Genomic DNA, 22,353 nt, shown 5'->3' on the forward strand with positions numbered 1-22,353 from the left:
GCTCACCTGCACGGTCCAGGTTAATCGTATCTCTACACCTGATCAGCAACCTTAGTTCCATTTGCAACGTCAGCTCACTTTCTGTGTGACCTATCACATTGCAGATTTCAGGGATTAGAACATTGTCATCTTTGTGGAGCCATTATTCTACTTACCATACGTATCTTTCTGACTTCAAAGACCGAGAGGAGCGCCTGGGTGGCTCAGTCATTAAGCATCTGATTTTAGCTCAGGTCATGATCTCATGGTTTCTGAGTTCGAGCCCTGTGTTGGGCTCTGTGCTGACAGCTTGCAGCCTGAAGCCTGCTTCAGATTCTGTGTCTCCCTCTCTCTGCCCCTCTCCCGCTCATTCTCCGTCTCTCTCTCTTTCTCAAGAATAAACACTATACAATTAAAAAAAAAACCCACAAAGTTTGGCAGAGAGAAACAAGCACAAAATAAATTATGAATGGTACAGCTGAAGTATTCTGAGCTCAGGGCAAGATTATTTCAGCAAAGAGAATTGAGAAATTCAGAGACTAACAAAACCAGTCAAGAAATATACACAAGGGTATCCTCTACGCCAAGACCTTTGGGACTCTCAATGCCTCATAGTGTAAGTGAGCCACATTCCATATCTGATGGTCAGGCAGGATCACAGAAAAGCAGCTGATCAGTCAATGCCAGAGGGTGATCCACAGTGGCTGCTCCATGGCACGATTCCAGAGGGTCAGCTGGGGACAGGACAGCTGTGTTGCTGCTGTTTCACAAGCAAGGCTGCCAGACCATGAAGTCCCTGTGTGATATACAGGTGAACTCTGTACTATACCTGCTAGAAAACTGGAAACCCAGACAAATGTGAATTCTAGCATTTGCATCAAAAGTGACTGTCAGAGACCTAAAAATGGTAACCTGGCCCTGAAATTCTCATAGCGTGGCTACAGTTTGGGCTGCTTATCAGTGTTTGCATTTGCACTGCATTACCCAGGAAATGACCTCACAGGCTTTTTAAAAATATAAATGGTGCCTTATAAAAAGCTGCAAGACCCACCATATTTTCTTTTTTATTATTAAATTTTTTCATGTTTATTTATTTATTTTGAGAGAGAAAAATCCCAAGCAGGCTCTGCACTGTCAGCACAGAGTATGATGTGGGACTCAAGCTCACAAACTGCGAGATCATGACCTGAGCCAAAACCAAGAGTCCCATGCTTAATTGACTAAACCACCCAGGCCCCCTAGACTCACTGTACTTTCTGATGTAAAAGAATAAAAAAATTTTTTTTAATGTTTATTTAGTTTTGAGAGACAGAGGGGAGGGCAGAGAGAGAGGGAGACACAGAGTCTGAAGCAGGCTCCAGGCTCTGAGTTGTTAGCACAGAGCCTAACGCAGGGCTCGAACTCACGAACCACAAGATCATGACCTGAGCCAAAGCTGGATGCTTAACCTACTGAGCCACTCAGGTGCCCCTGATGTAAAAAAATTTTAATGATGTCTTGGTATCCTTGACAGCACCAACGAGCACTGTAATCCCACAGGCGCGGGCTTGGAAACCCTGCTCTCTGGGTGTGGGAGTGACAAGCTCCTTACGACCAACACACAGCAGCATGGAACAGGGCAGGGCCTTCAGCAGTGGCCATTACCATATCCGTCCCCAACCTGTGCGATTTGGCTTCATCCACCATATGTATCACTGAATAAATGAATTCACGGAGGTATAACATGTGCTCAATAAATGTTTAATAAGTGCAGGAAATAGGAATAAATAGATGACTTCAGGTACCTATCATTCTTAACCTGGGCCTACACTGTGGTTCTGAGAGATCACACTTCTCTGATGACATGCATTTCCGTGCAATGACCTCATTTTCTACACACAGTCTTGCTTAGCCAACTGAACAGGCTTGTTTTCCATCTATGTGAAGGCTAACTAGAAAAATATATTTAAGAATATTAGAAAAAAATGTATTTAAAGACTGTCTTATAAAACAAGAAATGTCATTAGAATTTTCGCCCTGGTCACAGGAAAACATTGTGGGACCCATGCAAGCCTTGCTTGTGTTCTGTCTTGAAGGACACACCCCGGCCGCCACATACGACTGCCTGCTGAGAGCCCAGAAGTTTGTGCTCCTCTCTCTCTACTCAGTGACGTCAGGAAATAATGACCCTTTTCAGCTGTGCGGATCAAGGTCTGCAGGGTCCAAAGTATTTCACTGTTCATCCCAAGAGAATGTCTGGGAGAGCTGCTTATGGGTCTCTAGGCTGGTCAAAGTTGCCCCCCCAGACCAGTAACCCCTTATAAATGGATACGTGAAGTCCTAAGATACTAGATGACCTTATCTTTGTTTAGGTCTTGCATAACCTTTGCTGACTGTTTTCTATCTCCTTCCCTCTCTTCCTCCCTCCCTCCTTCCCTCCCTTCCTTCCTTCCTTTCTTCCTTCTTTCCTTCCTTCCTTCTCTTCCACATATTTATTAATTCTACAAATACTGTTGAACACCTACAATGTGCAAGGGGCTGATTAGGAACTGAGGAGTCAGCTAGTACTACGACGAAGTAGTCCTTGCTTTCATGGAGTTTCTATACTAATGAGAGGGCGAGGTAAAGAACAAGGAACAAATTGGTCAGTGAAATATCCTTAGATTATAAGTCTCAGAAAGGCAGTGAATAGGGTGCTGTGAAAGAGAATAGCATGGGGAAGTATACTCTTTCTTAATGCGCTGAAATCTAGGTGACCAGCACTGTCTGCATGTATGTGAACTAGGGTTTGGGCGGGGGCATCTCCAAGAGGAGACGGCTTGGCTCAGTCTTTCTGGTAAAAGGGGGAAAAGAAAACTTAACGTGTCGGGATAACTTATCTCGTGAGATCTCAGGGCGTAGGGGGCGTCCATCTGGTTTATCGAAGCATGGCCACAGCATAGCACTGTGCTGGCATCCAGAACATGCCCCCGAAGCGATACTGATAGGAAAGTCAACGAGCTCTGTGAAGCATATGTTTATGGGACCCATTCTTTTTTGTTTTGTTTTTTGATTTTTTGGGTTTTTTTGTCCTATGTAGAAGAAAATCCAGGAGTCTTGTTAAGTCTTGATACTTTTCCATACATAGCCAACTTTGGTGGCTCAGGGCAAGACCTCCCTTGAAGGCACTTAGTAAGAGATGGCAATGAGTTCAGTGATGCAAGGCAAACTTTCTTCATGGCCTCACACAGGAGGTCAGACCGCAGGAGGACACCCCTTGGAAGCATCAAGACATTGGTGCTGACTGGGTATCCGAGAGCGGATTAGCTCTTGGGACCAGATAGCTATTTAGGAGAAGAAAATGAGCACTCTCGACCCACCCCGGTTCATTAGGAAAACACAAGACCCCATTATAGCAGTTACCATCTAGTAACTTAACTAATTGTGCACAAATCAGTTTCCTACTCTAATAGATCATAAGCTTTTCTTGTGACAGCTTTAAAAATGTGATGGGAAGATTGGACTAAATCTTGTCTTGAAGCTGCATTTCCATGAGCTTATGTTTTGAGAATAGGGTTTAGATTCATGAAAATAGCCTTTGCACTCTGTTCACAAGATTTACTCTCATCATCCCCATCCTGGTATTAACTGGGTGGTTTTGGGGCAGCTGGGGAAGATTACGGGCAGGATAAATTCCTCCACACACCCCTCCCGAAAGACCCCTCCCCCTGGCCTCTTTCTGTTGATTTTTTTTTTTTAGTCCCCAATGTCCAGCACATAGCAACGAATTGTGGTATTGAGCATAAAAAAACACTAAAATAAAAGAAGTCATAAAAAAAGGAAGCATGGATACAAGTGTCAATCTTATCTCACAGCACCTGGACTTTGAATGTGTTTCCCATCATTAGTTATTTTTAGCATTTCCAGTGGGATATAGAACAAGCTGCAACAGCATAATCATACTTGATTCAAAATATTCACTCTTGGGGCACCTGGATGGTTCAGAAGTTTGAGTGCCCGCCTCTTGATCCGACTCAGGTCATGATCCCAGGGTCGTGGGTTTGAGCCCCACATGGAGTTCTGTGCTGACAGCACTTGGAGCCTGCTTGGGATTCTCTCTCTCCTTCTGTCACTTTCCCCCAACTCTTGCACCTTATCTCTCTCTCAAAACAAAAAACAAAAATGCATTTTAATGCCTTCCCAAACAAGGTGTACTGGAGACCACAGAGGAGAGAGTGAAGAGGCTCATTGTCCTCGAGTAGTTGATGTAAGGGCTCCTGGGTGGCTTAGTCAGTTAAGTGTCTGACTTTAGCTCAGATCATGATCTTACTGTTCATAAGTTCAAGCCCCATGTTGGGCTTTGTGCTGACCGCTCCCAGCCTGGAGCCTGCTTAAGATTCTGTGTCTCCCTCTCTCACTGCTCCTCCCCCCACTCATGCTCTGTCTCAGTCTCTCCCTCAAAAATAAGTACACATTAAAAATTTTTAAAAAAGACGAAAGAATAGCTCATGTAAATGTGTGAACGGCAGAGATGTCCTACCAGCCGGGCGCAGGTCAGGCCTTTGTAAGTGCTGCTCCACCCTGCCTCTCCCAACACCAGTGCTTTGGCCCCAAAAGCCTCCAAACCTTCTGTCAGGCCAGGTGCAAGAGGCAGACACGAAAGAGATAAAAGGCTGTCATGAAAGCCCCATGAGCTTTTCTTCCCCAGGATATGGCTTTAGAGAAGCCATCTGAGCTAAAACGATTATCGCTGGGCTGCTGCCAAAACAGAATACCTTATTCCCAGCTTAATAAAAAAAATAAATAAATAAAAAGAAAATGTAAGTTGAATCCAAATGAAATATAATTCTATTTCTTTTTTATCCAAGTGATTTCAATGGACAAAGGATAGGCGCTCTGCTGAGAGCAATTTACATGAGTCCTCTGATGCATTGCAGTGGCTTTTAGGGAAGTGAGGCCAGTGGCTGGAAGGGAAGAGAGAGACCCACCCCCCACCCAAGAATGAAAAGAGAGGGAGGTAAGGGTGAATTAAAGCCCCAACCCTGCTGATACCCCTCTCCCCACCAGAGTGTTCATCCCCTGGACAATCACTGCGGGAAGCAGTGGGGAGTCACAGCAGGTGGTTGAGGAGGGGAGTGGCAAGGCAGAAGGTAGCATTCAGGAAGCTGAACTTGTTGAGTCTCATTAAATATTTGTTGAATGAGTGATTCAGATTAAGAACAAGACAGAGATGTGGATTTGGCCACTTCTGTATATGGATTTCAATAAAGCTCTCTAAAGAAAGGATTAGAAAATGATGTGAAATCAATACCATAACTATAGCGTTAGGTTATTTATAATTTTCTATTTGCTTATTCTTAAGTTAATGCAGCAAAAGTGCTGAACAGATTTGACTTGTGAGACGTGATAAAACAGCATTATTTTGTTCCTGCTGATCCGATGAAGTTTATTGTCTGTGGTAATCTTTCCCTGCCCTAGATAAATACGATCTACTCATAGGCAATATACAGTCAGTCCTGTTGTCCTTTAAGTCACAAACACACTCTAAGGCACCCATTAGAATACCCAGCCCTGTAAATAATTAAAATAATGAATTTTATATAATGTCAAATCTCCTTTGGTCAGACCACCCCACTAGTAGCTCGTGGCCTACATTTTCCCTTTTGCGCCTCTTCCTTCACTGGATTCACCCTGAGGCTGGAACACAGAGACAGGGAAGACAACAATCTGATTTCCGTTGTATCTGCCATCATTCAGCTTTGTTCTGAGTTAGGCTTGTGTTTAAAGCTGATACTCTCTTGACGCTCCTGGGTGGTTAAAAGTGTCCTAACTCCTGATTTCAGCTCAGGTCATGATCTCATGGTTCTTGAGATCAAGCCTCACATTGGGATTTTCTCTCTCCCTCTTTCTCTGTCCCTCCCCCGCTCGCTCACGCTTTCTCTCTCTCTCAAAATAAATAAAAATGAACTAAAAAAAAAAAGCCCACCCTTGTAGGGTCCCCCTGGTGGTTTCTTTGAAGATGGGGTGGTGCCTCTTTAGCTGGCCACTCCCCGCCTTCTCGGAGGACCCTCTTCCACACTGTTGGAACCCCACAGCTCCCTGTAGATGGTCTTCTAGGCAGATCCAAAATCAGCCTCAGGAGGCCAGGTCTGGGATCCTGTGCACCTTTGTGTCCTGCTGCAAAAGGAGATGAGGTCATCTTCCAGATGTAGCAGTGATTTGCTCTGACTCCGCCCCCCAACTCAGCATACCCTCTCCTCTCCTACCCTGCATATTTTCAGGGGCAGCTCACTGTTCCTCAAACTCCAGGCCACACATATCTGACTCTCAAAGTGGCCATGTTGAAGGTCCCCCAAGACTTGAGCGGGGAGGTTCAGACACCACCCTCTCTTCTTTTCCTCGTGAAATAGGACTTGATGTTCTCAGCACAAATTTCCCCCAAGAAATCCTTCCCAGCCCATCTTCCCTCTTTCTTCCCACTCTCTCAAAACTTTTTATATTCTTGAAGTACAATAGAAGTCCTTGGATAAATGTCCTGAATTTTCAAAGCTCAACCTCAGAATTTTTTTGTTTTCTTTTTAAGATTCCTCTTAGGGTGCTCAGTCTCTGATATACTTTGGTAAGTAAGAGCCAGACTATCAGTCCCTCCCGAAAAACTGAAGAGAGGGTGTTCTCTTTAACATCAGGTTACGTTCAGTTGACAAATTCTATGGACGGCATGCTACAAAGTAAGTTCAATTTTTCTCATTTAATATTCTTGTCCTCTCAAAGCTTGAAATTAAAAGAACTTTCAAAGTACCCACACTGCTAAATAATATTTGCAGTCTTTACTGATCACAGCAGTCTCTCTGGGTTGTATGCATTTCACAGTTCAAGAAGACACTCTTTAAGGACATAAATGCAAAAACAGGAATACAAAATTGGTGTAAAAACAAATATTTACTTAGAATGAAAAAAATTATAGCAAATCTCAAATTTTGAAATGCTGGCTACACCACAAATATCCAGCAAAGTTACATAATGCATTTATGAATGAACGGTCTTAAATACATACCTGTGGAATTTCTTTTGAATTTTGATATGGTCAGCAATTCTGGATGGATATAAAAGGTATCTGAAAATAAGGCATGCAGAGGAGTGATTAAATTGCATTAAAAAGCCCCTACATTGCATTAAGCTACATTAATCACATTATTCTTAACACTACACCTTGCTTTGTTTATAAATAGGTACAGTGATTTCATTATTTTGTTGTGCTTCATTGATGGGTAATTTTTCATCTTATTTTGTTTAAAACTGCTGTCCTCTTTAGGATGTGATCCAATATATTGGATTAAAAGAGGTTTTTTTTTTTTTAAACATTTATTCGTTTTTGAGAGTCAGAGTGTGAGTGGGAACGGGGCAGAGAGAGAGGGAAACACAGAATCTGAAGCAGACTCCAGGATATGAGCTGTCAGCACAGAGCCGGATGCAGGGCTCAAACTCACAGACCATGAGATCATGACCTGAGCCAAAGTTAGATGCTTAACCAACCGAGCCACCCAATATATTGGATTTTTAAAACACGTGACTAAACAAACATAGTCACCATAACACTGATGTTATTTTGTACCCTACAAGCACAAGAATTCTGATGTTATTTTTTTGTGTGAGTTACATAAAAGAATATTGTGAGTTTATAACTGCATACAGTGTTTACTGAGTATACTCCAGGCAGGACAGAACTTTTGTTTTGATCGGGCATGTGTGAGAATCAAATCCTCTGCCTATAATTTTATATATCTGAAGATTGGTGGAATTTTTCACAGACTAGCCTCTTGCTTCATTATTTTGGAAACTTGTTTCTTCTTCAGTACCCACATACTTTCAATGCCCAGTGCAACAGGTCATGTTCATATTGCAATATGGCCGCTGGCCTTGCCAAAGCGGGCAGTGGGAAGAATGCCAGAAGCCATTCCTGTACCAGAATAGCTAGTAATAACTCAACTAGATGTGAAAGTAAACCACATAAACATAACCTTCGTAACCCAAACTCCATGGATCTCCAACTCAACTTCCCCTTAGCTGAACCCCAAACAACTCACGGTCTCTAACACCAGCCTACAGAAGGGCAAGTATAATGGAGGGTATGTCGGAGAGGACAGGGACAGGGGTCTTAGATGATTGTGGCTGATACTTTTAAGTTTTGCAAAAGCCTATTACTGTGTGAACACATTGCTGGGGCCCCAAACAGGCCCTGAAAGAGGTGTTGGCTCATGAGGACTCTGGGATGTCATTTACTTAGATGCCCTGCTAAACACAAATGAGTCTTGTTTGGATGAGCCACCGCCTAGTCAAGAGACATTTCCATTTACAGCGGTGGGGCATGGGGCGCCTGCGGGCAAATGCAGGTGAGTGTGCGCTACCACCTGCGTGTGGCGGTGGCCACCCTCCAACAAATTCAGCAAGTGAGTAGAGGTTTCCTATGTTTTAAGTTTCATTCCTTAGCCTCAAGGCCTAAGGAACGTTACCGACCTCATTAGTTCACATGCCATTGGAAGGTGTTTGCCTTAGAAAGAGGAAGCAGTTTAGTAAACTGGCAAGGCGGAGACCTGTGGAAGGACCAAGAAAGGGATGGCTTGTGGTCAGACATTGGGCAAATTAAAGAGAGCAGGTAAGATGTCCTCATTGTCAGTTTAAGGATTTTCTTTTGCACACTTGAAGTCTAGAAGGGGGTCATCACAGGAATGTTTTCAGTGGGAAATAATAGAATACTCAACCAACAATGGCTTAAATAATAAGGCTTAAATATTAATGATAATTACTTCTTAGAACAAAAATTTTGAAGGTAAGTGATTGCTAATTCTGATATGTCAGGGCTATTTGTCCTTTTCTCTATGAATGTCATGAGCACAAGATGGTTGCCTTAGCTCCACACATCATTCATCCAAAGGCAGAAAACGGGAGGTGGGGGCAGTGAGAGAGTGTGTGCCTTTCTCCTTTTAGTAAGGAAAACAACCTTTTTCTAAACAGTTTCCCATCAGAATTTCTCTGTAGGTCTCATTGGCCCAAACTGGGCACACGGGCACCCTTAGGCATAAAGGGAAATCGGGAAAGTGGGTCTGGATGGGAGCTCCATGGCTGGCTTAGTCACACTTCATCGTTCTGGGCTGGGCATATGGCTTCTCTGAACAAAATATGGATTCTATTATTAAGAAGAAAAAGGGATGGGAGCCAGGATGGGTCAGTTGGTTGAACGTCCACCTCTTGATTTTGGCTCTGGTCATGATCTCATGATTCATGGGATCAAGCCCCAAATTGAGCTCTATGGTGACAGCACAGAGCCTGCTTAGGATTCTCACTCATTCTCCCTCTCTCTTCCCCTCCACCCACTTGCTCATTCTCTCTCTCTCTCTCTCTCTCTCTCTCTCTCAATAAATAAACATTCAAAAAAAAACAAAAAAAAAAAAAGAAAAGGAAGGAAAAGGGAATGGCTTTTGGGAGGGAACTAATGGCATATATAACGGAAACTTTTGTGTTCAGTATCATAAAACTATCTTTCACTTGTCAATTACTAAGCTAATGTAAACCAAGAGCACACGTGAATACAAAGTATCATTTGGTTTAGCCAATACTCTGTGCCAGGATCTGGTGCTAGTTGTTTTACCCACATTTCCTGCAGTTAGCCTCTTCCTGCAACATGGATATTATCATTGTTTTCAGAGAGATTAGATTACCTCCCCATTAGGGAAATAAGCAGCTCCATTTTGATTTTATCATTAAAGTCATTGCCTTTCTTGAACATCAAATAAATCATATGCAATATTCTCTTTTGCTTCAGATTTCTCTTGCTCAATATTAGGCCAATGATTCATTTGTGCTGTTAAGGGTATGTCACTCACCTGTGATTGCTGTGTTATTATTCCAATGGCTTGAAAATATCACAACTTATTTAGCCACTGTGCTGTAGATTGATATTTCAGTTGTTTCCAGTTCAGAGATATTATGAATAAAATTGTTTTTAACATTCTTAAAATGAGTCTTTTGGCATTCCTTTCCATTGGATTTACACATAGGAGCAGCATAGGGTATTTTTAGCTCCAGTAGATACTCTTTACATTTAAAGATTTAAGGATTTTTAAATCCTTAATTAAATCTGGAAGACTTAAATATTTTGAAATCTTTAAAAGATTTCCAAAGTGGTTGTACCAGTTACACTCCCACCAGCAATTTATGTGAGAACAATCTGCCAATGTTTGGTGTTATACAGGAGGGGGTAAGGCATGCGGAGAAGGAAAAGAGGGCAAGACAAGGGGGGTTGTTAGGTCTGGGGACGTGGAACAGGTTGAAATTTTACATACAGTGGTTGGGGGGTGCCTGGGCGGCTCAGGTAAGCATCTGACTCTTGATTTCAGCTCAGGTCATGACCTCACAACTCATGGGTTCGAGCCCTGCGTCCAGCTCCACGCTGACAGTGCAGAGCCTGCTTGGGATTCTTTCTCGTTCTCTCTTTCTCTTCTCTCTCTCTCTCTCCCTCTCTCAAAAATAAATAAACTTAAAAAATAAATAAATACAGTGGTTAAGATATACATTTTTTTTTTGAGAAGGCGACATTCGAGCAAAGTCACAAAGAAGATAAGGGTGTGAGCAATGCAGGCATGTGGAAATGTTCGAGCAGAGGGCAGGGCCAGGACACAGGCTGTAAATGGAGGCCCTGTGCTCTGGAGTCCGTGTAACAGGTCGCGTGGAAGAAGAGCGAATGAGGGGAAAGCAGTAGAAGGTATCATAAGAGAGGCAAGTAGCACCAGATCACACAGGGTCTCTGAGGACATGGGAGGACTTTGCCTTTCACTCCGAGTGCCATGGGGAGTCACAACAGCGTTTTGAGCAGATGAGTGACATGATGTGACTTTCGTTTTAGAGAGATCATTCTGGTGTCTGGGTTGGAGACAGGTTGTAGGTTGGGAGCAGGGAGCGCAGTTAGCAAGCAGGAGGTGATGGTGGCTTTTGGACCAGGGTGGTGGCAGGGGACGTGCTGAGACTGGTTAGGTGCTGGGGATATTTTGCAGGTAGAGCCATCATTTTTATTGGTGTCACCAGCTTTAGTATCAGCAACGCTATGGTAATAATAATAATCATTTTCAACCTCTTACATGTCCATACTCTGTTTTATTATCCTTGTAAACTGCAGCTCAGAGATGTTAGGCAATCTCCCTAAGCACACACGTTTCGTAAGAGGCAGACCAGGTGTTCTGTCTTAGCTCCAGCAGATTTCAAAGCTACTGCTCCTAAAACTGCCTCATCACTAGGTTCCGGTTTCCTTTTTGCCTCTAGCCCCGGCAGCGCCTTACACATAATAAGTGATCGATATATTTATATTGAATTCCTTGACACCATCCACTTTCGCCTGAACTTTGCTTTTGAATTATCTTTAAAAATATGGTTTTACAATTATATTTACTTACTGTAAACTTTACTTTTTGGGTATATAGTTCCATGACTTTTAACCTGCATAGATTCGCCTGACCGCTACCACAATCTGGACAGAAACTATTTCCATCGCTTCTGCCTGCCCCCAAATCTCCCATGCTGCACCTGTGCAGCCACCCCTACCCGCCCCCCCCCCCCAATTCCTGGAAACCCTTAATCTGTTATTTATCTTTGCTGATTAAAAACATGAGTGTACAGGTTTTTGTGGGAGCACAAGTGTGTGGTTTTCTGGGGTAAAAACCCAGCCATGTGTTTCCTAGTGCCTATGGTTAATATTTGTTTAACTCTATAAGAAACTACCAAATTTTCTTTTTTTATTTTAAAATTTTAAATATTTATTTTATTTGAGAGGGAGAGAGAGAGAGAGAGAGAGAGTGAGAGAGAGGGAAGCAGGAAAGGGGCAGAGAGAGAGAGGGAGGGAGACACAGAATTTGAAATAGGCTCCAGGCTCTGAGCTGTCAGCACAGAAGCTAATGTGGGGCTCAAACTCACAAACCAGGAGATCATGACCTGAGCCAAAGTCAGACACTTACCCCACCCAGGCACCCCTCCCAAATTGCTTTCTAAAGCAGCTACACCATTGTGCAAGTCAGCCAGCACCATGTGAAAGTAACAATTGTTCTGTGTCTTTGTCAATGCTTGGTATTGTCAATTTTGTTTTTTTATTATATTTTAGCCTTCTAATAGGTATGCAGTGTTATCCCAATAATTGGGATACCAGTTATTTTTGAAATTTACAGTGAAAGTATTTTAGACTCCAAAATATTAATTTATAGGCTCAATTCCATATTCCATATTTTTGAATGTGTAACATAAATTTAATTTGTGACATTTTCCTCATCAAAGATATTTGACAATAGATTAAAATACATCAATATTTCATGAACAAACCTAGTAGAGGAAATTAGATAATAACTATAATGTACAAAGTTTGACCCTGGCTATACATTTAAAAAAATTTTAAACATCATTTTAAAAAACATAACATAAAAATGATAAGGATTGCTGCATTCTTCATATATTCTGTGTCTCATAAATTTGAATTCAACTATTAGTTCTCTTCTCAACCATTTATATTAAGGGTATTCGCTTCTGTTTTTTAATGGTAAGAGTATCCACTTCTGTTTTTTAGCAGTGATATTTAGGTCTCCTTTCTCTGATTCTTCAAGAAAATGCTTCATGCTGAGTTTGAATGGGAATTGAGGGTCTGGTCCAGAAAGGGGTGGGCAATTACAGATCTCTCTAATTTAAAAAACCTGAGGTCTGGGTCTACCCAAGTGCTCAGTTTGATTTCCATGATTTCCAAATAAACATGATATAGGCATACTTTACAAAATTCACCCTCTGCCCTTCTTAACCCAGATGCCTTTCCATTTGGAGCCTGTTATTGTGATGTAATTAACACATATAAATAACACAACGTGTTTGCACAATGTCCAATAAGGAAGTCCCTACAAAACAGGCCTTAGCTTTGCTTTTCTTTCAGGGATGTTGTAGAAGTTAGAGAATCAAAAGTCATAAAATAATGAATGAAAATTTGCTTTAAGGGACAAAAACATATGTTACTCCAATTATAAAAGATACAGTCACTTCTTAATTAAATGAGTACTAAGTACCTAATATAGTGAAAATATCATGTAAGATATGTTCACGCAGAATGTAAGCATAAAACAGCTCTCACCCTCATGTATTTATAATCTAGTTAGGCAGGGAAGTAAAATGTTAAAAAATTTAAATAATTATTCCAGTAACACATGAATACACACTACAAGGCTCTAATTTTTCAGAATGATTGAAAAACAGTAAACTATCCCACACATGTATCTCCTACACACATATATGTTTATAGGGTACACTGTCCCCAAGTCTTTGTTTCATCTCACATCAGAATATGTGTGAGGTTATAAGCCCAGTATTCTTAGCTCAGTCTCCTGAGCAGGTGAAACAATTTGAGCTGGCTTCAGCGAAACAGGTGAGGTCTCAACATTAGAGAAGAGGGAGAGGACATTCCAAGCAAATAAAGTGTCAAGAGCCAAAGTGCAGAGATGGAAAGTGCAAGCATGTGCCTGACCTGTGCACAAACCAGTTGTCTTGTTAACAGAGGAGGAATAATAACAGCTGTGGGCAAGCTCCGGCTAGGTCTGATACACGGGCTACCTCATCAAAAGTCAACAGCATTGTCAAGAAGCTACGAACTCAGGACCTTCCATCCAGGTACACAGCTGAAAAGTTGTAGACCTGGGGTTCTAACCCAGACGGTCTGATTCTAGTCCTTAACCTCAACATTACACTGTAACAGTAAGGCTAGAAAGGAAATTTGAAGACACATTGTGGAGGGCTCAGATGTTTGACCTTTACCCCGGAGAACATGTGGTTCTCCATCCCCAGCCCCCTACGTTTGACTGGTAGGATACCTTGAGGAACGGCCCCGTGATAAAAGTGGTTCAACATGAGCACGGGCTAGGAAGAGCACCAACATCTCCAGCCCGTGTGTGGGAAACGCTGCTCACTTTGTCCTGAGACAGTCAGATGCCTCCCCAGGAAGGGTGTCTCCCTTTTGAGGATTGCCATGATAGACGATGGGGAAGCCTGGAAGTCTTAGAAAGAGAACATAAAAGACCAACAATGAGTGGCAATGAATTTGGCACCAAGGTCCATAATGGACAGGACACAGAGGTCAGGCAATGGACCACTGCAGCCCAACTATGCAGATAAGGGTGAGCTAAGGTGGGGCAATGCAGACAGCTGTTGGGAAGGGAAGTGTGATAGGACCTGGTGACTAGAAGGATCTAGGGGCAACAGAGAGGGAGGAATTAGGCTGTAAAGATTGTATAACTGTGGTTTCCTTCCTGTGTCTTCAAGAAGAGCAGACCTGTTCCTGCAGCATCCCTGAGCCCGCAAAGCCTATTGTCACATCAGCCATGGCCACTAGAGGGCTTCCCCGTCTCGCCTGGAGCCCAGCCTGGTTCCACACACAGACAGCGGGACTGTTGAAAATCCAAGTCCTGCTGGTCCCTGGAACAGTTAATTTTCATTGACACAGAAGGTTGCAAGCCACGCCCTGACGATGGCTGGAAATGGCCTAAGATGTAGTGATGAATTCCAGAGCGCTGGCGTGGGTGCCCAGGCGGTCGGGGGAACAGGAGGACAGGAGGAGAAAAATCTCAGGTTCGAAGTCATCCTGGTCCCCGAAGACAGAGAACTTGCATAGCTGAACCGGGGCCGAAGCGGATGTGTGTGCCCATGTGCGTGAGTGCGGGTAGGCACCGGCAGGTAAGTGTACGTGTGGATGACACGTGTGCATGCGTGAGGACGTGGATGGGTGAGTATGCGTGTGCACGTGTGTGGGTGTATATGTGTCTGTGTAAACGTGTGCATGCCTGGGAGTGTGGCGCATGTGGGCGGGCTTCCAAGTGTCTGCGTGTGTCTGCTCCGCAGGGGGAATGTTCATGTTTGTGGTTTGGCTTTGGCCCAAAAGCCGAACGAATAATGAGGTGAACAGAAATGAACTGGAGTCTCTGCTTCAGCAGTAATTAGCTCCCGTCAGTTCTGACCCAGAGAAGATACACCAGGCACAGATGAACCAACGCTGGGAAACTCGGAGACCTGGGTCCCGCAGGGGTCTGCAGAGCCAGCCAGCAGTGTCCCTGGACAGTTAAGGTTGTCTCTGGAGCCGGGATCAGGAAATGGGTCATTTCTGTCCTCAGATGCAGATCTGCGTGCTCTGCCTTCCCGGCCAGTGGCTCTTCGGGCTGGCCTTGGTCTTATTAACTGTCACTTTACTTTCTGATGGGTGGACAGCTACCTATCTCACCTCTGTCTGTCAGGCTGGCCTCCGTCTCTTTTCCCAGAGATGGGGTGATAGCCCTCTTTCCAGCTGCTCAGAGGAGCCTGGCTTCCAGCTGCGTCCACACTTAGTCACGTTGCTTTGTCCTTAGGCTCCCTTCCTGCCCCCTGTCAGGGGTTGGAAGGCACAACGGTGAGGGCAGAAACACAGACTGGTGCATTGGTGGGAAGGAGCTGACCCTTCATCTCCAGACCTGTGCATGTATTTACGTGAGAGTGAGTGGGAAAGGGGCGGTACAGAGTGGCGTTAGAGAACCCTGGGGCAGGCCCTCAGCCCTCAGAGCTGGGGTCCCTGGTGTGGGTTCCCCGAGGCCCAGAGCCACTGGTTTAGCTGGGGCATGAGTGTCCCCCAATGTGCTAAAGTACACGCTCTGTCCTCACAGAAGGGGATCTTTCCTGGCTCTCATAAATCCCCCCAGCATGTTCTCAGAGGGCGCCGGGCCCCTCAAGCAGCGTGGCTATGAGAATTTTAAAAATCCCTCCACACATGGCAGGTTCTTCTCATACTTGTGTACTCAGGTGTGTGGGGAGGGTACTTCATCATTTCATTCACATCCTAATAAATCTAGAGTGACTGCTTCTTAGGGCACTTGGGTAGCTTAGTTGGTTAAGCATCTGACTTCGGCTCAGGTCGTGATCTCACAGTTTGGCCCCAGACAAATTCACAGAATCTCTGAAATTTTCCTTGGCTGGTGTAAGCTGTGTGAGTCCCCCTGGTGATCTGATCAATACTGGCCTTTGTAATGGATGTCTCATCCAGAGAGCTGCAAGGACACATTTGATAAAAGGGACCACTTACCTGGAATTTGCCTTCAGAACACCATAATCTTGACAATGACTGTTTAGTGCACCTCTAGTGCTTTGAGGGGTTCTTTAATTCTGAGTTGTGTAGAGGCAATTGGAAGATGTCTTGAGAATGACTAACTCCCCCTGGAATGAGAACTGTATCCAGTCAAACAGTTAGTTGTACCAACAGCATCTAAATGTGATATCCACACATTAAGCTTCAAGAAACATACAGTGTGTTGTAACCTAAAATGCCTCCATCTTGGGGAACCAGCGATATCCTTAGTTGGATCTGGCCAAAGAAGTGACTTTACTGAAGCTTTGAAACCTCTTTGCCACGTTCTTCCCCCACTCCCAGTTGTCTTTATTCTGTATTACTTACCTACCCTCTTATGTCTTCTGCCATGTCACAGTGGGATGGTCCTTTCGACATGCAAACTATAACTGATGTGGTCACTGGGTCCCATGTCGCTCAGTAGTTCCATCCAGGGAACTATGTGACAGCATATCCAGGGCCTGAGTTCTGGAATACAAGGAGAACGAGGGTGGAGTGTTGCTGAGCTAACCCAGGAGCTATATATTCTTCCAGTATTCTCTCCTCGACAACAGGAGCACACAGCTGCCTTGCTTAGGGATTACAGAAGCTTGTAAGGCTGGGCTCAGGACTATGGAAGCAGTAATACCCAGGGGACTATGGCATCCATTGTCTGTTCTTTGCTGAACTCACCTCCATCACTAATGCAAAAATTACGGTCAGTCTCCTTGCCCCCAACCATTTCTGCCCCAATTGCCTCCTCCTAGGCTGGCCAGACACTTCTTCCATTTGCCAGAGGAAGAGGGGATATTTGTTGGTACGCACAGGAGAGCCCCGGTTTCCTAGTTGCATGACTCTGTCCTTCCTTGTTCTGACTGCAGAGAGCTCTCAGTTCATAGGGGCTGCTTCTTTCAGTGCTTGCTCTCTGCAGGAGCAAGCTGTCTGGGAAATGGGATCCTCCACTGATGTCTGCATGGACTTCACTGTAGGCTGCAGGGATGGGAGAGATGAGGCTTTTAGGAGAGTAGCTTTCCCGGTAGCAAGGGAGAAGCTCCAAGAATGCATCTAACCTAAGACAGGTCTTCCTCTCTGAACAGAAGTCATTGATGCTTCCTGTGTTGCAGTAACAAACAGCTGCCCTTGCTGCTGCTGGGTATGGGTTTGACTGTTGAACCCTTTTGGGCTCATTAGGAATATGGGGCAGGGAGAGTGCAGTGGGAGGTGGGGGGCTACCCTTTCGCGCTGGTTCCAGAACATTTCCTGCTGATCCCTTCCTGCCTCTATAATCTTGGCAGAACAGAGTGGCCATTATTTCTCTTTGCTGAGCCCTGTCTGTGCTCAACACCTCCTGTGCCCTCACTAATTTCCCTCTTCCGTATGCAATCCAGCTGCCTGTTGAGGCTTCTCTCCCTGTATTTACAGCCATCTAATCAGCTGGTAATTTACTTTCAATCAGTGCCAGATCATGTTCCTCAAATTCATATCTCTTCTTTCATTTAGTGAGGAAATGATTGCCTTTCCTTTTTACCATTTGCTTTACATATTAGCTGCCATGTTGTGCTGATTGGTAATCCCTTAAATAGGAAGGGATAATCCCACATTTCAAGAGTGCATCTGTCCAAAACTGTCTGGGTTAGGACTTGCATCATAGGTAAGTTCAAATACTTAGAACTGGGGGAGAGTCTTTTAAGCCCAGTCTTCTGGTCAGTGTCTCAAGTTCTTGAGTTCTTTGTGTCAAATCTAGATCAGTAGAAACTTCTTGTCATTTAATTTCAGCCAGGAATTAATTTTTTTGTAGGCTGCCTGTAAGGACCATCCAGAATGGTTAGGGATGGGGGAAGGGCGGTGCAGGGTTCTGGCCAAAGTTCTATCCCTTAGATTTTAGCTATAGGAGGTTGAAGAGGCCGCATACTAAAGTCTGAAAAACTGCAGGCCCTGCACAATAATGGATTGTGTGGCTTGTGTGGCTGGTTGAATTGCGTGGAAGAGAAATTAAATCAGAAAGATGAAGAGAGCAGTAGAGGGTAGAGTCAGAGACTGAACGAGGGACAGATGAGCTGAGGGTCAGTTGAGGTCCACCCACACGCTTTCGCCTGTTGGGATGCTTTGCTGGATCGGGGGGCATGTTCTCAAATATGGCTGATGTGAGTAATCTGTCTGTCTTACCTCTCTTCTAGGGAAGATTCTCCTGTGAAACAGGATGGGGATGAAAATCCTTTGCTTCCAGCTACCCCATCAGCTTCTTGCTCTTACCAGAAACCGTCATGCTTTTTCTGGCTATTGAGCCTGAAGGTCTCTCCCTCCTCCCAACCTTGTAAACAGGGTTAATAGTTATTAATTATAATAGTGAATATATTGGTGATATATCAATAGTATATTATCATATACTTAACATTATATTAATGCATGTTATTAATAATAATATATTAGTGTGTATATATATGTGTGTATATATAGATATAGACATGGATATAGATATAGTTTTTGGTCTTGGTTTTAAATGGGAGCTTCTTCAAGCTGCTTTTCCTACCTCTGAACCCTCCAGGCCCTGGTCAGGTACTCCACCGCGTGCCCCTAGAACCCTGTATTCATAGGCAATGTGCATCCATGTACCTGTTTGTATCCCTCATTAGATTGTGTGCCTAACACGGAAGCCAGAGGGATGTGTTAGAACAAGGTCTAGCACACTGTGCTAATCAAATAGTTGCTGAGCTTGTGATGGAGATGCAACCAGGTTGGTACATCCTGTGTCTGGAGGGCAGGGAAGAGCCCTTCATAAGTCAGGTACCAGTCACTGAGAACATTTCTCAGTTTGGTTCCCCAAATTTTCCCATGCCGGTTCCCCAAAATGACCAGAGCATGGTTGGAAATTGATGGTAGGAGGTGCCCAAGAAGCAAGAGAATGATTAGTCAGTCATTTGGAGGATCTGTCCTCAGAGTTTAGTGCCCGAGCCACCAGGCTGGGGTCTAGGGTTTGGGGCTCTTCTCAGGGGGAGGGCTAACAAGGATATGAGGGAGAGCAGACCCTGGCCTAGACCTGGTCTTGAGAATGGGCTCCTGAGGAACATCAGGCACCACAAGATCCTCCTGGCTACCACTAGGGGCATTGGATCCTGGCTGAGCTTAGCAGCAGAAGTAGAGACATCAGTTTTCAAATGTGCTAAGGCCCTGGGGTCAGGGAAGGGATTAAACTACACAAAGTCAGTTAAGTCCTTCCTACTTCTCATTCCAGAATTGTCTATAAGGCTTAATAAAAATCAGAGTCCTATGCTCCACCTTACAGTTAGTGAAATGAAAATATCTGGAGGTTAGGTCTCAAGTCTGAGAATCTTGAGTGGAAAAACAATGGGCTCTGATGGGGTGAACTAGAGCAGACAGAACCAAGGGAAATGGGGTAGTGTCACATTAGAATCAGTGGGCAAACTCTCACATCTTTGTACTAATTCTGACTGTATTAGTTTGCTAGAGCAGCTATAACAAAGTATCACAAAGTTGGGTGACTTACACAGCAGAGTTCTAGGCTCTAAACATCCAAGATCAAGACATCAGCAGGGTTGGTTCCTTCTGAAGCCTGGGAGGAAGAACCTGTTCCACGTGTCTCTCTTAGCTTCTAGGATTTGCCCTCAATCTTTGGTGTTCACTGACTTGCAGATGCATCACCCCATCTCTGCATTCATGTTCATATGGCATTCTTCTTGTGGTGTGTCTATTTCTGTGTCCAAACTTCTATTTATTGGAGATAAAGATATAATTATTATTGGATTATGGTCTCCTTTTAATTGATTACCTCACAAACACCATATATCCAAAAAAGGTTACACCCAGAGGGACTGGGGATTAGGGCTTCAACGTATCCTTTTTGAAGGACATAATTCAATCCATAACACTAACCAAGTGGGAGAATTCATTGGGGAATACTGGAAATGGAGTAGATTCTCATTAGAGAGGCCAAAATTTCTGAAAAAGACCTCTTGGCTGCTTCTGATATGGTCTCAAAACTCTTAAGATAACATCCAGAAAATTTCTGTAAAAGAAAAAGAAAATCTCACAGGTATAATTGAAAGATCCACCATGAGAGGTAAGTAACTCTCAAAAATAAAATTCTGATAACACAAGTGAAAACGATTCTGAAGGAATTATTGTGTCTGTAAAGAGAGCTCTTTGGTGAGTTTTGTCATAATTGGTCATTGATGGTTAAAGAAGTGTTGGTGGAGGGAGGAGAGTGAACAAAGACTATAACCTGTAAAAGGAAGCTAACAGTGAAATGCATCTACTAAACATACTAAGGGAGGGGTGCCTGTATGGTTTAGACAGTTGAGTGTCAGACTCTTGATTTTGGCTCAGGTCATGATCTCACAGTTGTGAGACTGAGCCCCGCATTGGTCTCTGCACTAAACATGAAGCCTGCTTAAGATTCTCTCGCTCCCCTCTTCTGGCATGTTACATTGGAATGGTTGTCATGAGGGAAAGAAAGTAGCTTTGCTCTGTATGTCATTCAAGAACAGAATTATGGCCAGAGGGAAACAGATACAGAGAATATTCTTTTTTTAATTTTTATTTACTTTTGAGAGAGGAGGATAGAACATAAGTGGGGGAGGGGCAGAGAGAGAGGGAGAAAAAATCGCCAGGACACCTTTTGCTGTTAGTACAGAGTCCAATATGGGCTCAAACTCACAAACTATGAGATCATGTGTTGGGGCCCAGTAGGCCAAAAAACCTCCCGCATAGTGACGGTTGATAGCTAGGTCTCCGGGGCACAGGAGAATCTATATAAGTGACCAGTTGATGGCTCTGCCTCTGGGGCACAGAACTATTTGGGAAGTCGTGGAACAAGTCGAGAGACTGTGAAACAACATTTGGCTTCCTGGGCCGCACATGTGGCTTATATTCATCCTGTCTATGATTTTCTTTGCAAAGAGGCATATACTTTTAGGCTTTGAATCAACTTGGGTCAGTGGCTCCAGTCCTCCCCTTACTTTGCTTTCTAGCTCTTTGTCTGCTATTGGGAGTAAACGCAATCGTCAGCCAAAAGATTCGCTTATTAAAGGACAAGCATCTTGCCCATGCATAACTGATGAGGAGCCTTAAGAAATGTAAATCTCCTCATAGAATTCTTCAGACTCATCTCATGCTTGGAGCCAGACTATTATTAGGGAATCCCTCTCTTGTAATGACTTGATAATTCCTGTTATTTACACCTGTCCTGATAAGCATGACCCTTTCCGGAGCATGTCTTTACTTCAAAGACCTTGAAATATGTAACCATTAAAAAAATGCAGCCGAAAGAGAAATCAAGAAACTGATCCCATTCACGATTGCAAGAAAAACTATCAAATACCTAGGAGTAAACCTAACCAAGGATGTAAAAGACCTATATGATGAAAACTATAGAAAACTTATGAAAGAGATTGAAGACACCAAGAAATGGAAAAACATTCCCTGTTCATGGATTGGAAGAATAAACATTGTGAAAATGTCATTACTACCCAAAGCAATCTATACATTCAATGCAATCCTCATCAAAATTGCACCAACATTCTTCTCAAAGCTAGAACAAACTATCCTCAAATTCGTATGGAACCACAAAAGACCCTGAATAACCAAAGTTATATTGAAGAAGAAAACCAAAATGGGAGGCATCACAATCCCAGACTTTAGCCTCTACTACAAAGCTGTCATCATCAAGACAGTATGGTATTGGCACAAAAACAGACACATAGACCAATGGAATAGAATAGAGAACCCTGAGCTGGGCCCACAAATGTATGGTCAATTAATTTTCGACAAAGTAGGAAAGAGTATCCAGTGGAAAAAAGACTGCCTCTTTAGCAGGTGGTGCTGGGAGAACTGGGCAGCAACATGTAGAAGAATGAAACTAGACCAGTCTCTTACACCATACACAAAAATTAACTCAAAATGGTTGAAGGACCTGAATGTGAGACAGGAAACCATCAAAACCCTTGAGGAGAAAGTAGGAAAAAACCTCCTAGACCTCCACCGCAGCAATCTCCTACTTGACACATCCCCAAAGGCAAGGGAAATGAAAGCAAAACTGAACCCTTGGGACTTCATCAAGATAAAAAGCTTCTGCAAGGCAAAGGAAACAATCAAGAAAACTAATAGGCAACTGACAGAATGGGAAAAGATAGTTGCAAATGACATATCAGATAAAGGGCTAGTATCTAAAATATACAAGGAACTCACCAAACTTCACACCCACAAAACAAATAACCCAGTGAAGAAATGGGCAGAAGACGTAAACAGACACTTCTTCAAAGAGG

General features: G+C 43.6%; 1 long non-coding RNA gene across 3 annotated transcripts; it reads right to left on the reverse strand.

The window, feature by feature from the left end:
- Window positions 1-616: 616 nt before the first annotated feature.
- On the reverse strand, window positions 617-18,334 carry LOC115299530. 3 transcript variants are annotated; one of them, XR_003912218.1, is made up of 6 exons: window positions 18,239-18,334; window positions 16,421-16,561; window positions 16,052-16,194; window positions 13,821-14,003; window positions 6,992-7,051; window positions 617-775 (listed from the first exon to the last, which is right to left on the reverse strand). It is a non-coding gene; the product is annotated as an uncharacterized LOC115299530 (long non-coding RNA). The 3 variants fall into 3 exon arrangements; XR_003912216.1 differs by lacking the exon at window positions 617-775 and adding an exon at window positions 5,924-6,114; XR_003912217.1 differs by lacking the exon at window positions 617-775 and having other exon boundaries at window positions 6,858-7,051.
- Window positions 18,335-22,353: the final 4,019 nt, after the last annotated feature.

This window comes from Suricata suricatta, chromosome 8, assembly GCF_006229205.1.
Source record: "Suricata suricatta isolate VVHF042 chromosome 8, meerkat_22Aug2017_6uvM2_HiC, whole genome shotgun sequence".
Taxonomy (NCBI): domain Eukaryota; kingdom Metazoa; phylum Chordata; class Mammalia; order Carnivora; family Herpestidae; genus Suricata; species Suricata suricatta.